Raw genomic sequence first — 6,103 nt, 5'->3', positions numbered from 1 at the left:
TGGGTCTTAAGCCCCCAAAAGATCCAGGCTAGTCCCAGTCCTGCAGCCCTCCACAATCCCTGCTCAGACACTCCGAACAATATGTTTCCCGTGAGGTCTGGCTTAGCCCAAGGTGACTTCGTGTGAAGGCTGCTGGAGCTTCAAGTTGGGCCTCCTGACGCCGCCCCAGCTGAGCTCAGACTCCATGGCACAGTAGGCTAGCAGCCTGGACTCTGGAGAGAAAGTTTGGTGAGTAGATGGCCCCTTCCTGGGCAGTTCTGGTAGGAACCAACTGTAGAGAGGGTGTGCCGGCGAGGTTCTAAGCAGATGGAGGGGCCCACATGGTTTTTTAAAAGCCTAGCTTTTATGCCCAGGAATCCTCTCAGATGAAAACATGCTCTCCAGCTTCTTTCTCCAAATGTGCAAGACCGTGAGGATGCAGACACACCGAGGGCAGGCAGCAGGCTGGTATTTTCCACACATTGCTTCATGCCGTCCTTGCCACAACCCTGCAGGTCTCTCCCCACGGCTGAGGAAATCTCCAGCTGAAGGAGTTAAGTGACTTTCCTGGGTCACTCAGCTGGGAGGGAGTAGTATTCTGTCAGCCCATGGCAGCCACCATTGCCCCACTCAGCAGAGACGCGCAGGGCCAGTCTCTGGCCCTTTCAGGCCTGAGAAGCCCTGGTAGGATGCGCTGAAGCAGCAGTCAGTTCCTGCTGAGTGGAAGAATGACCTTGGCCTGAGTTGTTCTGGGGAAAGGGTGTGCGTGTGGTGTGTGTGCACATGCGTGCATGCGTGTGGTGTGTGTGCACACGCGTGCATGCGTGTGGTGTGTGTGCACACGCGTGCATGCGTGTGGTGTGTGTGCACACGCGTGCATGTGTGGTGTGTGCCTGTGGTGTATGTGTGGTGTGTGTGCACACGCGTGCATGTGTGTGGTGTGTGCCTGTGGTGTGCGTGTGGTGTGTGTGTACACGCGTGCATGTGTGTGGTGTGTGCCTGTGGTGTGGTGTATTTGATGCCCCTGCTCTGGTTTCTTACAATTAAGTCTCGAGAGTAAAGAAGGCTTGGGCCAATTTGCGGCGAAAGGCCAGGTTCAGGAGCAAGCCATGGTAATGCCTTGTTCCTGTTGAGTGACTTTTCATCCCAGATAGGGACCTACAACAGAACAAAGAAAAATTCCGTTCAAGTCTAGTTAATGAGCCAGTGAGTGGATTGGAGTTACTTACAGGAGTACGGGTGACTCAAAGACAGTTGTAAAGGCCACTCTGGCATGCGTGACCACCGCGGGAAGCTGGAGCTTTTTACAGGACTTGCAGACAGCTCCCCCTAAGGTTCCCCACATCAACTGTTGACTGTTTTTATAACGGGAGGGATGGGCCTCACCAATCCTGTAACTTTCTGAGCTTTCAGATCCTCAAGTTTCTTGAATCGTCTGAGCCTGAAGAAATATTTCAGTGAGGAAAAAGCCATATCGTACCATTCGCCTTGGGAGCCATTGCCAAATCAGGAAGGTGGTCATTCTAGAAACTTCTCCACCTGGTTTGAGCTGAGAAAGAATATAGGTCAGTTCCTTACACAATTCTTAGGAAACAAGAGAAGTAGGCTCCCCAGAAGCCACCACTGGAGCTGTTCATTCCAGAACAAGCTCCCCTGTCTGCAGTCCAGCATGGGGAGTGGGTGCCATCACTGCCCCCCCGCACCCACTGAGCCAGAAGCCTGCTGCTGCTAGAGAGAGCCTTGCCACCTCCGCGTCTAATGCAGAGGCCATCTCGGGGGTGTCATCCAGTTCTCGTCATAGCAAAGGGACTCTGAAAGCCGTTCTTCCCTGCAAACCAAGCGGTGCTTTAAGCCTGCGGCTAGGGAGAATTGATCAGGAGGCTAGGGAGATGACTCAGCACCCACAGAAACAAACATGAGGACTTGAGTGGAGCTCAGCACCCACGGAAACATGTGAAGACTTGAGTGGAGCTCAGCACCCACGGAAACAAACATGAGGACTTGAGTGGAGCTCAGCACCCATGGAAACAAACATGAGGACTTGAGTGGAGCTCAGCATCCACGGACAAACATGAGGACTTGAGTGGAGCTCAGCACCCACGGAAACATGTGAGGTCTTGAGTGGAGCTCAGCACCCACGGAAACATGTGAGGTCTTGAGTGGAGCTCAGCACCCACGGAAACATGTGAGGACTTGAGTGGAGCTCAGCACCCACCAAAAGCCAGATGAGGGCTTGTGCTCTCACCACACAGCTGGGAGGCAGATGTGGGGTCTCCAGGCTCCCTCCCAAAAAAACCCACAGGTTTCTCTGTGTAATCCTGGCTGTCCCAGAACTCTGAGAGTTCAAGGTAGACCAGGCTGACCTTGAACTCTCAGAGATCCACTTGCCTCTGCCTCACAAGTGCTGGGATTAATAGGGTGCACGACTATTGCCCCAGCTGGAGCTTTTGAGCAAGCAGTGTAGCTGAGTCAGCAAACCCCAAGTTCATCGAGAGACCCTGCCTCAGTAAGGTGAATAGCAGTTAGACCCAGTGTCCACCTCTGGCCTACTACACACATATGCACATAAACCCATTTACACAGGACCACAGACACATGCATACACGCAAAGGGATAGCTGGTCCATGTGATTGATGATGAAACCTCTATCTTACGCCCATCTTCCTACCCATCCATGGTCCTCTTTTATTCACCCACTCCTTCAGTGCTGGACACCTTATGAACAATTCCGCCCACCAAAACAAGTTACGTGTCCTGTGTCACAGTTCAGACACCAATAGCAAGTCCCAGGTTGTGGCCTGTGATTCTGACTAGCAGGCTAGTCAGGGTTTTCATAACCACTTCTCTAGTTTTGCTTATTTCTAAGGGACACTTTCTTACCTTCACCTGCTTATTATATAAGATATTACATTGCCAGATCTGGTGGTGCATGCCTATAATCCTAAAGTCCAGAGCCTGAGGCTTCAAGTTCAAAGCCAGCTAATGGGTTCATATTTTTTTTTTTTTTTGGTTTTTCCCAGACAGGGTTTCTCTGTAGCTTTGGGGCCTGTTCTGGAACTAGCTCTTGTAGACCAGGCTGGCCTCAAACTCACAGAGATCTGCCTGCCTCTGCCTCCCGAGTGCTGGGATTAAAGGCATGTGCCACCACCACCACCCAGCAGTAAGACTGTCTTAACAAGCAAAAGTATATTGCAGGGGACTAGAGTGTTCAGTTCCCAGCAGCCATGTCTAACAGCTCATAGCTACCTGTGACTCGAACTCCAGGGGATCCTATACTCTTGTCTGGCCTCCACAGATACCTGCATGCGTGCATACATTCCTATATAGATACCGATAACTAAATGGAAGGGACACATAGGACAAAGTGTGTGGAGGGCAGTTCATTTCCATGTCCCATGTCCCCTCTGGGAACTGCGAAACTGCTGTCCTCCAGCTATCTGAACAAGGTTGTGGGGTTTTTTGTTGTTGTTGTTTTGTTTGTTTTTTTGTTTTTTTGAGACAGGGTTTCTCTGTGGTTTTGGAGCCTGTCCTGGAACTAGCTCTTATAGACCAGGCTGGTCTCGAGTTTTGTTTGTTTTAAGACAGGGTTTCTCTGTGTAGTCTTGGCTGTCCTGGAACTCACAACTGGCTCTGTAGACCAGGCTGGCCTCGAATTCAGAGATCCACATATCTCTGCCTCCCGAGCTCCCAAGTGTTGGGGTTGAAGGTGTGTACCACCACCGCCCAGCCTGTAATATATATTTACAGAATATATTTTTTCAGTGATTTTCATGAGATAAGGTTTGCCCTTGAATCTAGGATTTCCTTACTTCACCCTCTCAACAGGAGGTTTCAATGCACACAGTTCAAATCTAGGGTCTTACACATGCTTGGTCAGTGCTGTATTACCAAGTTATGGCCCTCTCTCTTATTTCGCCAAACTTTGTTGTAGATGTCTACATCTGTGTTCATGACAGATACTGTTCTGTGGAGTTTTTTAGAAATTGTCCTTATTTGGTTTGGGTATGAGGCTAATGATCGTAGCAATGTGGTCCCCTTGCTTCTAACTTCTAGAAGATACTTCAGAGAATTGGTATACTTTGTACCCTAACTATTTTTGTTAAGCTCACAGATAAAGTCACCAGGTCAGGCAGGTATTTTATGAACTGGAAGATAACTGACGACCATCGTCTGTGTGCTGGTGTCTCCCACTCCAACTCCTACAGTGAAAGGTCTTCTTTCCTGAAAATCTCTTATTCTGAAGAGTGAGTTTTAATATAGCAAATTACACTGCAGAATTGTGAGCCAGAGTTTTCACAGCTTCAATATATCTCCTGAATATGTAATGAGCTGATTCACAAATCTACAGTTAACTAAAAAATGATCCTGGGGCAGGAGAGATGGCTCAGTGGTTAAGAGCTCAGTGGTTAAGAGGACCTCTTCCAAAGGTCCTGAGTTCAATTTGCAGCAACCACATGTGCCCACAACCATCTGTAATGAGATTTGGTGCCCTCTTCTGGCCTGCAGGGACATATGCAGGCAGAACACTGAATATATAATAAATAAATAAATCTTTAAAAAAAAAAAAAAGATCCTTAGCAGGGCATGGTGACACACACCTTTAATGTCAGCACTCAGGAGGTAGAGAGGCCAAGAGAGCAAGCTGTGGAGAGACCATGTCTTGAAAAATAAATAAATAAATGATTTCCGAGCCAGGCGGTAGTGGCACACGCCTTTAATCCCAGCACTTGGGAGGCAGAGGCAGGCGGATCTCTGTGAGTTCGAGACCAGCCTGGTCTACAAGAGCTAGTTCCAGGACAGGCTCCAAAACCACAGAGAAACCCTGTATCGAAAAACCAAAATAAATAAATAAATAAATAAAAAGATCTTCGTTGATGCCTTTAGAACTTAAAAGAAAAAACAACAACAAGGGGGCTGGAGAGATGGCTCAGCAGTTAAGAGCATTGCCTGCTCTTCCAAAGGTTCTGAGTTCAATTCCCAGCAACCACATGGTGGCTCACAACCATCTGTAAAGAGGTCTGGCGCTCTCCTCTGGCATGTGGGCATACATGTAGGCAGAATGTTATATGCATAATAAATAAATATTTTCAAAAAAAAAGAACTTAGTTTTTGAACACCTGTTTTCTTTACATAAAATTATCTTTAATGGGGGGGAGCTGGAGAGTTGGTCTGGTGCCCTCTTCTGGCCTGCAGACATACACACAGACAGAATATTGTATACATAAGAAATAAATAAATATTTAAATATTTAAAATTAAATATTTAAAAATTTAAATATTTAAAATTAAAATATTAAATATTAAAAAATTATCTTTAATGGGCAAAAGCAATCTGAGAATTCTACATAGTTATACAGTGGCTAAATCCACAATTTACATACACACACACACACATCCACATTAAAGCCAATGTTCTATTCTCTGCTTCTCTCAAAACAGAGCAAAATAATTAAGATTCGATCACTTTGGGGACTGGAGAGATGGCTCAGCAGTTAAGAGCATGGTTGCTCGTCCAGAGGACCTGGGTTTGATTCTTAACACCCACATAGTGGCTCACAACTGTCTGTAACTCTAGTTTCAGGGCATCTGACACCCTCTTCTGACCTCCATCTGTGCTAGATACTAATATGATAGACAGACATGCATGTAGGCAAAAAACTTATACACATAAAATAAGTAAGTAATGATAAATATATGTATGGAAAAAGTTTCTCCACTCTACTTTGAGGTATAAATTTGACTATTTACCATAACAATGTAAAATGTAAACATCTCCATACTTTTATTCTTCCTGAACATCTCTGGAGGAATGCAATGGAAAATTACTATGAAATTATTTTCCTCAATGGTCATATTGCTGTAGGTACAGGAGTTGTTTGTTCCAGGGCCTTGGCTCTTGTTGCATACCAGGACAGGATATGATCACCAGAAAGACTGCTCTGAGACATCCTCTTCTGAGTTCCAAGAGCAAAAGTCTTAATCTCAGCACTTGGGAGGCAGAGGCAAGTGGAACTCTGTTCTACTTAGTGAGTTTGAGGCCAGCCAGAACTGTTTAGTGAGACACTCTTAAAAAACAAAAAAGATTAATGTGATATGATACCAACACAGAGAAAAGATGTGACAAA

This window comes from Microtus oregoni, unplaced genomic scaffold (assembly GCF_018167655.1).
Source record: "Microtus oregoni isolate MIOR12 unplaced genomic scaffold, Mior012 000012F_ref0000307, whole genome shotgun sequence".
In the NCBI taxonomy this organism is placed as follows: Eukaryota; Metazoa; Chordata; class Mammalia; order Rodentia; family Cricetidae; genus Microtus; species Microtus oregoni.
The sequence above is the reverse complement of the archived record's forward strand: the minus strand, read 5'-3'. Positions refer to the sequence as shown.